Raw genomic sequence first — 10,515 nt, forward strand, 5'->3', positions numbered from 1 at the left:
TGTTATATATCAAGTTCCCATATAATGGTCTGTTTCTAGGTTATTCTTTTCCAGGTTTGTGTATTCTTTCAGAAACTCCATACTTTAACAAGTTATTATAGCTTTATGATAAGTCTTTCTATTTGGCAAGGAATGCTCCTTCTCCCATCTCCCACCTTACTCTTCTTCAAAATTGTATCTTAGTTCCCCAAATGAGTACTTATAAGACTTGTCAACTTCGTTGAAAAATGTGGTTGGTTTCATGATTAGAATAGCACTGGATTTACAAATCTTTTGGGGGAAAATTATCATTGTTATATGACATTAGGTTTCCCATCTATAAACCATAGTATTTTTCTCCTTTACTTAAATCTTCTGTAGTGTCCTTTTAAAAGTAGTTACAATTTTTATCAATGCAGATCTTGTATATCCTTTGTTAGATTCATTCCCAGGTACCTTGTAGTTTGGTGGCACTTTGAATGGGATTTTAAAAAGGCATCATTCCTAACAGATTTTTGCAGGTATACAGTAAAACATTAACTTTTATCTAGCAATTTTGCTAAAGAACTTATTAGTTTTAATGATTTGTCTATAGATAAATCTTGGATTTTTAGTGTAGGTAATTATATCACCTATGAAAACATATAATTTTTGTCTGTTCTTCAAACTGTATTATTCTTTTTATTATTATTCTGTACTATTTCTTTTTCTTGTTTTATTGTGTTGGCCAGTCTTCTTATCTTGATGCAGCTGTGTACTTGCAACAAATCAGCTCTGTGTTTTCAAATGACCAGTTGGAACCAAGTGTTTTCTCTTTTTATAGTCTGCAGTAGCCTCACTATTACAGAACTCTGGAAGACTGCTTAGATCCTGGACACATTATTTAACTACCTGTACCTTAGTATCCTAATTTATAAAATAGTTATAGTAATAGCACCTTCATGATCAGTCTGTTTTGATGACTAAACAAGTTAATATTTATAAAACACTTAAAGCTGTGTCTGATGTGTGTGAAGAGCTCAACAAATCTTATCAATCACCATTACTACTGCTAGTACTGCTACATATGAATGACACTGGGCTGGGCGTGGTGGCTCATGCCTGTAATTCCAGCACCTTGGGAGGCTGTGGCATGTGGATCACAAGGTCAAGAGTTCAAGACCATCCTGGCCAACATGATGAAACCTCGTCTCTACTAAAAATACAAAAAATTAGTTGGGCATGGTGGCGTACACCTGTAGTCCCTGCTACTCAGGAGGCTGAGGCAGAAGAATCCCTTGAACCTGAGAGGCGGAGGTTGCAGTGAGCCGAGATTGTGCCACTGCACTCCAGCCTGGCGACAGAGTGAGACTCTGTCTCAAAAAAAAAAAAAATGCACATAGTAGGTATATACATTTATGGGGTACATGAAGCATTTTGATACGGACACACAATGGGTAATAATCACATCATGGAAAATGAGGTATCTATCCCATTTATCCTTTGTGTTACAAACAATCTATTATACTCTTTTAGTTATTTAAAATGTGCTATTAAATTATTTTTTGACTATAGTCACCTCGTTGTGCTATCAAATACTAGGCCTTACTCATTCTATATATTTTTTAACCCATCTATCCACTTTTGATATTAAGGTTTTCCAAGCTTCATAAAATGAATTCTTTAGTTTTCATTTTCTTTCTATTCTTTTAAGTGTGTTAATGTAACAATAGGAACAATCTGTTTTTTAAAATTTTGGTAAAATTCATTGATAACTGTTTAAGCCTGGAGATTTTCTGACATTGATGACTGATTCAATTCTTTAATACTTTATGTTCATTCATATTTTAAAATTTCTTTTTGAATTAATTTTGGTAATGCATATTTTCTAGTTGTCAAATTTATTGTCACAAAGTTGTTCATAGTATTTTTTTAGGGTGTCTTAAAGTTTTATTGTATCCGTTATGAGCAATTCTCTCATAGAAAGTAAAATCTGTTTTATTAGTTTATTTAAAAAAATTAGCTTTTGCTTTCATTTCTCTTTTATTTCTCTAATTTCTTCTTAATTTCATCATTTTTCATTATTTCCTTTTACTTTCTTTGGGTTAACTGTGCTCTTTTATTAAATCCTAGAGTCATGTGCTTAGCTCATTAATTTCCATTTCTTCCTAATGCATACACTTAAGCATATGCATTCCCTTTAAATACTGATTTTGTGGCATCCCATGGAGTCGTACATGTTTAGTTTAAATAGTCCCCAAGGATTATAATAAAAAATTTGGCCAGGCGTGGTGGTTCACACCTGTAATCCCAGCACTTTGGGAGGCCAAAGTGAGTGGATCATGAGATCAGGAGATTGAGATCATCCTGGCTAACATGGCAAAACTCTACTAAAAATAAAAAAAATTAGCTGGGCGTAGTGGCACACGAGGCTGAGCAGGAGAATCGCTTGAACCCGGGAGGCAGAGTTTGCAGTGAGCCAAGATCAGGCCGCTGTACTCCAGCCTGGACAACATAGCGAGACTCTGTCTCAAAAAAAAAAAAAAAAAAAAAAGAGTCACTTCCCTTCTTAACATCCCCACCCCTAATCTTACTTCACAGAGACAACTATTTAAAAAACATTTTTAGCTGTTTCTTTTGGAGTCTATTGCTTTATTTCTAATTAACCTGATATAGTTTCATTTCTATGTATTTGTTTCTTCACCACATGAGATGTTTTCATTTCTTGATGTTTAAGTATGATCTATTGACTTCCTACTACAGAAGATGAGATTTGCCTCCACACCTTCCCCCCCATCCTCTTAATAGAACCTTGTCTCCATTTGGTAGTAAATCAATATTCAGAGTTTGCATTATTATAAATATACATAGGGATTAGTCACATATAATTCCTTTTATTTATTTATTTTTAGTTTTCCATTTGCTTATCATTCTTTCATTCCTAAGGCCTCCTCCGTAATTCAAATCTCCTCCCACCATTGTCATGTGCCTTGGGTATTTGATTGATTGTGTCTCTTTCTCAGATGTAACCCTCCCAGCGTCCTCTGTCTGATCCTTCCAACCTGGACTTGTGCTTTCTGCCTGCTGTGCAGCTCTCATCCTGGGGTTTCCCTTCATTGCCATGCTGCAGAGTCCATCTGCCTTTCTTCAGGGTTCACGTCACTGGTTTTCTGAGTTCTAAAAAGTCACCAAGGATTACAATAAAAGGGTCCTTTTCCTTTATTGTCCTGGGAACCTTGTAAGCTGATCCAACTTGAAAACTCATATTTTTACAGAATAGGGAAATTTCTATAATTCTATGAGAATACTCTCACTTTTCTTTTTCCTTTAGGTGTTTATGGAAAAACTAGGATGAGATGTTGGATCTCCTGAATTTAACCTCTGCATTTCTTAGCTTTTCTCTCTTATTTTCCATCTTCTCTGTGTGTGTTTATGTATCTTTCATTTTTATTTGTCTAGATATTTAATAATTTTTCTTATGATTTCTTCTTTGATCCATGAGAGTTATTTAGACTTATCTTTTGTAGTTTCTAAAGTATATGTGTGCGTGTTTGGGAGAATTATTGGAATTCTATCATTGATTTTAATTTTATTGCATTTTTATCAGACGATGTGGTCAATACAAAATTTTTAAAATATTTGTTGAATTTTCTTTTGACATAGTGTGCATTTTTTTTTTTTTTTTGGAGATGGAATCTCATACTGTTGCCCAGGCTAGAGTGCAATGGCATGATCTCGGCTCACTGCAGCCTCTGCCTCCCAGGTTCAAGCAATTCTCTTGCCTCAGCCTCCTGAATAGCTGGGGTTACAGGTGCACGCTACCACACCTAGCTAATTTTTTAATTTTTCTGTAGAGACAGGGGTCTTATTGGGTTGCCCAGGCTGGTCTCGAACTCCTGAGCTCAAGTGATCCTTCCATCTCAGCATCCCAAAGTGCTGGGATTACAAGTATGAGCCACCATGTTCGGCCACTGATCTGTTTTCTGTCTGTATTGTTCTGCCTCTTCCAGAACACCATATAAATGGACTCATACAGTATCATCTCTTGGGTCTGGCTTCTTTCACTTAGAAAAAAGCATTTTAGATGAGACACATGGACATGTAGAGGGGAACACACAGCACGGCCTATCGGAGGGTGAAGGATAGGAGGAGGAAGATGATGAGGAAAAATAACTAATGGGTACTAGGATTAATAGCTGGGTGATGAAAAAATCTGTACAACAGACCCAAGTTTACCTATATAACAAACTGCACGTGTACCCCTGAACTTCAATAAAAGTTATAAAAAAGAAAAAGACATTTAAGATTTATCCGTGTTGCTGCATGAATCCGTACTGTTCTCATTTTTATTGCTGGGTAGCATTCTATTGCGTGGACATGCCAAACTGTTGATCCAGTCACCTGTTGAAGCACGTCTAGGTTATTTCCGGTTGGGGATATTATGAATAAACTTGTCATAAACATTTGTGTAGAGGTTTTCAGGCAAACATATGCTTTCATTTCACTTGGGTAAATGCTTAAAAATCGTATTTCTGGGTCATATGGCTAGTGTATGTTTAATTTTATAAGTCATTGTTAAATTGTTTTTCAAAATGGCCATAAGATCTGCATTCCCACAGCAAAAAGTAGGGATTCCCAATCTTGGCATTGTTAGTTTTTTTAAAAAAAATTTAGCCATTCTAGATATGTGGTGGTAACTCTTTGTGGCTGTATTTTACTTTTTTTTGTGACTATTGATATTGGAAATCTTTTTTCTAAAATTTGTCATCTGTTTATTTTTGGAGAATTATGTTTCAAGATATTTTGCTCATTTAAAAAGTATGATTGTTTCTAATTGCTGAGCTTTAAGAGTTCTTTACATATATATTTTCATCAGATGAAGCTTATTCATGGGAAAAACCCCCACACTTTACTAATATGTTTTCATCTTGATCTATATGTGTGTGTGTGTATATATATATATGTATATATATATATATATATATATATAAATGTGTATATATATATGTATATATATATATTCTAACTTTAAGTTCCGGTGTACATGTGCAGAATGTGCAGGTTTATTACATAGGTAAAAGTGTGCCATGGTGGTTTGCTGCATCTATCAACCCATCACCTAAGTATTAAGTCATGTATACCTAGTGTTCCATTATTGGAACACAAACTTGCTGGAGTTGTTTATATCCTACTGCTCAATGTCATCGCCAAGGTCTGCTTTTTCACACAAAAAATTTGCAACCCCTGGCATAAATGGGTTAAGCCCCACATGCATTAGCTGTTTTTCCTAATGCTTTCTTTCTCCCCACCCCAACCCCCGACAGGCTCCAGTGGGTGTTGTTCCCTTCTTTGTGTCCATGTGTTCTCATTGTTCGGACCCCACTTATAAGTGATAACATGTGGTATTTAGTTTTTTGTTCCTGAATTACTTTGCTAAGGATAATGGCTTCCAGCTCCCCCCATGTCCCCACAAAGGACATGATCCTGTTCTTTTTTATGGCTGCATAGTATTCCATGGTATATATATGACACATTTTCTTTATCCAGTCTATCATTGATAGGTATTTTGGTTGATTCCATGTCTTTGCTATTGTGAATAGTGCTGTAGTGAACATATTTGTGCATGTATCTTTGTAATATAATGATTTAGATTCCTTTGGGTATATACCCAGTGATAGGATCAAATTGTATTTCTGGTTCTAGATCTTTGAGGATTGCCACACCATCTTCCATAATGGTAGAACTAATTTACATTCCCACAAACAGTGTAAAAGCATTCCATTTCTCTGCAACCTCGCCAACATCTGTTGTTTCTTGAGTTTTTAGTAATTGCTGTTCTGACTGGTGTGAGATGGTATGTCATTGCGTTTTTGATTTGCATTTCTCTAATGATCAATGATGTGAGCTTTGTTTCATATGTTTGTTGGCTGCATGAATGTCTGTTCATGCCCTTTGCCAACTTTTTAATGGGGTCGTTTTATTCTTGTAAATTTCATTAAGTTCCTTGTAGATTCTGGATATTAGACCTTTGTCAGATGGATAGATTGCAAAAATCTTCTCCCACTCTGTAGGTTGCCTGTTTGCTCTGATGATAGTTTCTTTCTATATTTTAATACAAACAAGTCTTGTATCATATATGGGAGTTATAAATATCTTTCTCCAAGTGTATAGCTTTTTCGTTCTCTTAACACTGTGTTTGACAGAGCAAACCTTTTTAGTTTTAAAAAGTTCAATTGATAATTTTTTTTTTTTTTTTTTGTGGGCCACGCTTTTAGTTTCACATCTAAAAAGTTGTTACCAAACCCAAGGTAACACAGATTTTTCTCCTACATCTATTCTAGAAGTTTTAAGGTTTTAGATTTTTGAATTAGGTTAATGACTTATTTTGAGTTAATTTTTGTATAAGGCATGAGTTTTTTCACATATGGAAGGACCAATTGTTCTACTAACATTTGTTGAAAGATAAAACTTCCTTTGTTGAATTGAGTTTGTATCTTTTCCAAAAATCAAATGACTATATTTGTGTCTATTTCCAACATCTTTAATGTTTCATTTTTTTATATGTATCTACCCTTTTGCCAGTATAATATGGTTTAGATAACTGTAGCTTTATAATAAATTTTGAAATCAGGTACAGTCCTCCAACTTTGTTCTTTTTTCATATTGTTTTGGCTTTTCTAGTTCCTTTGCTTTTCCATATACATTTAGTTTGTCTATATTTACAAAAAAGCTTGCTGGAATTTTGATTTTGATGTACTGAATCTGTACATCAACTGGAGAAAACAGAGACCTTAACAATATGGAGTTTTTCAATCCATAAACATGGCATATCTCTCTGTTTACTTAAGTCTTCTTCATTTATTTATTTTTTCTTTTTACATTCAAACTGTTATGGATACATCTTCTTTAATTCTTTCATTAATGTTTTATACTTTTCAGTTTACAGACATGTACATATTTTGTTAGGTTCATATTTAAGTATTTCAATTTTGGTGCTATTACATTTAGTTGCATTGTTTTTTGCATTTTAAATTTCAGTTGGTCATTGCTGTTTGTAGGAAGACAATTGACTCTTCTATATTGGCCACGTATCCTGTGACCTTGTTAAACTCACTTTTTAGTTCTGAGAGATGTTTTTGTAGATTCTTGGGATTGTCTTTGTAAACAATCATGTCACTTAGGGGCAGTTTTATTTCTTCCTTTTTTCTTTGTGTGACTTTTATTTCTTTTTCTTGACTTACTGACAAGGACAGGAATTCCAGTATGGTATCAAACAAGTGTGGTGAGAGAAGATAGCCTTTTCTTGTTCTCATCTTATGGAGAAAGCATTCTGTTTTTTAACCATTGAGGTTAGCTGTAGGTTTTACAGTTTTATGTATATATGTGTGTAGTATGTAGTGTCTTTCATAAGATTAAGGACAGTCCTTTCTAATTCTAGTTTGCTGAGACTTTTTACTATGAAATAATGCTAAATTTTGTCAAATGCTGGCTTTAGAATCAATTGAGATGATCATAAGGGTTTTCTTCCTTTGTTTCTTAATATCATGAATTATATTGATTGATTTTCAAATATTGAAGCGGCCTCACATTCCTGGGATGAATACTGCTGGATTAGGATGTATAATCATGTTTCTATTAATATATTACTGGGCTTAATCTGTTGAAGAAATTTATATCTATAGTTTGATATAATAATGATTTGCAATTTTCTTTTACTGTGGTTGGTTTCAAATTAGATTTGTTCTGGCCTCACAAAATGACTTGGAATATCTTTCCTTCTTTTATTTGCTAGAGAGGACTGATAGATTTGTTCTTATTTTTTCCCAAAATATTGGCAGATTTCACCAAGGAAATCATCTATGCCTGGAATTTGCTGTGTGAAAAGGTTTTCAGTTACAATTCAATGTCTTTAATAGACATAGTATTATTCAAGGTCTCTATTTTTTCTCAGTGAGTTTTGGTGGTTTATGTCCTTTAGAAAATTGGCCAATTTCATCTAAGTTATTGAATTTATGGAGGGTATACAGCTGTTTATCGTATTCTCCTACCATTCCTTTGATGTCAGTGAGGCAAGAAATGAAGTTCTCCTCTTTTATTCTTGGTATTGTTATTTATGTCTGCTCTCTTTTCTTCTTGGTCAGACTCACTAGAGGCTTATCAATTTTATTGAGTTTTTCAGAATCAGCTTTTGATTTCATTGTTTTTCTCTATTGTCTCCCATTTTCAATTTCTTTGATTTCTGTTCTCATCCTTATTATTTCATTTCTCTACTTGCTTTGGGTTTAACTTACTATTTGTTTTCTAATTTCTTAAGATAGAGACTTAGGGTACTGACTTCGGATCTTTGTTCTTTCCTAACATAAGCATTTATTGTTGTAAATTCTCTCTGAGCATTATTTTAGCTGCACTTGCAAATTTTGTTTTTATTTTCATTCAGTTCAACATACTTTCCAATTTTTCTTGAAACTTCCTCTTAGACCTAGTATTATTTAAAGTACGTTGTTTAATTTCCTTATATTTTGAGGTTCCCCCAGTTTCTTTGTTATTGATTTTTAGTTTAAGTCTGTTATGGTCTGATCACATACTTCACATGATTTCTATTCTTTTACATTTATCAGGGTTTCTTTTATGACTCAGAATATTGTCCATCTCAGTGACTGTTCTCCATGCTGCTGTGAAGAATACGTACTCTGTTATTGTTGTTGTTGGCTTGTATGTTGCCTAAAAGTTATCAGGTTGGGTGGGTTGATAGGTTTGTTCAGGTCACCTATGAGCTTAATGATTTTCTTTCTATTTGTTTTATCAATTACTAAGAGAGAAGTCTTGACTTATCCAAATAAAATTGTAGATTTGTTTATTCTGCATTTAAATATACCAAGTTTGTCTCTTTTATTTTGAAGCTCTGTTGCTGTTAATATGTTGTATACATATTTAGGATTTTTTTTTCTTCTGGGAAAACTTTCTTGGAAAATTGATAGCTTTAACATTAGATAACTTCCTGCTTATTTTTGATAATATTCCTTGTGCTGTAGTCTACTTGTCCTGAGATTAGTATAGCTTCTCCAGCTTTCTTTTGGTTAGCGTTTGCATGATATATATTTTACCATTTTTTTTTACTTTAATCTACGTCTTCATTTTAAAGTTGGTTTCTTGTAGACTCTTGCGTCTTGATTTTTCTTTTTGTCCAGTATAACAAATCCTTTTCTTTAAACTGACTTATTTAGATTAGTCACATTTACAGTGATTATTAATAAGGTTAGAATAAAATTGACTACCACCTTGCAGTCTGTTTTATTTATTCCACTTATTTTGTAGATTTTCCTTTTTAAATGCTGTCTCTGGGTTTATGGGAACATTTTTTTATTATTCTATTTTACTTTTATTTGATGTTATTTATACCCCTTAAATTTTTTTCTAACTTGTGGCCGTAGGGTCCACATATAATTTTTAAGTAATCATTTGCATTTTAAAACAATCTGAGTCTTCTCTCAATGGTATATCATTGACATATTGTGTAAGGAACTTATAACAGCATATCCGTAATTCCTCTCTACCATTCTGTGTGCTATCGCTGTCATCGATTTTACTTTTACATAGCTATCAATAGACACTATATTGTTACTATTTTCTTTGAATATCAAATGTAACTAAAATAAGAAAATAATAAATTTGATCTTAATTCTGTATTTTCTATTTACAATGCTCTTTATTTCTTTGTGTAGATTCAGGTTTCTGACCTATATTATATTCCCTCAGTGAAGATCTTCTCAGCATTTGTTGTGTAGAGTCGACCTGCTGCAATCCTTCTCTGTCTGCAGCCCTAGGGGCTTCCAGCTCTTGTTTTGTCTCCACTCTGGGCCTTCAGCAATTCATCAAAAATTTCTAGCTCAATCTTCTTATCAGCTTATATGGCATCTACTGACATCTACATCTGCTCCACGTAAGCAAAAGTTTGAGTCCTGTTTCTCTCCATAGACAAATCTTCTAAATGCCCATCAATGACAGACTGGATAAAGAAAATGTGGTACATATACACCATGGAATACTATGCAGCCATAAAAAGGAACGAGATCATGTCCTTTGCAGGAACATGGCTGGAGCTGGAGGCCATTATCCTGAGCAAACAAATGCAGAAACAGAAAAACAAAGGCCACATGTTCTCACTTATAAGTGGGAGCTAAATGAAGAACACATGGACACGGGGGGATGGGGAACAACATACGGTGGGGCCTATCAGAGGGTGAAGGGTGGGAGGAGAGAGAGGATGAGGAAAAATAACTAATGGGTACTAGGATTAATACCTGGGTGATGAAATAATCTGTACAAGAAAATCCCCATGACACATATTTACCTATGTAATAAACCTGCACATGTACCCCTAAACTTAAAATTAAAGTTAAAAATAAAGAATAAAAAATAAAATAGAATAAATTATTCATTTGTTATTGTCCAGCATTTTTCTTGTTGTAAGGGTGGAGGATGTGACACTCGTTCCAGCCCTCTATACCTCCACACTGAATCTGGAAGTCCAATGAATCTTTTTTTTTTTTTTTTTTT

This window comes from Cebus imitator, unplaced genomic scaffold (assembly GCF_001604975.1).
Source record: "Cebus imitator isolate Cc_AM_T3 unplaced genomic scaffold, Cebus_imitator-1.0 Scaffold73, whole genome shotgun sequence".
Taxonomy (NCBI): domain Eukaryota; kingdom Metazoa; phylum Chordata; class Mammalia; order Primates; family Cebidae; genus Cebus; species Cebus imitator.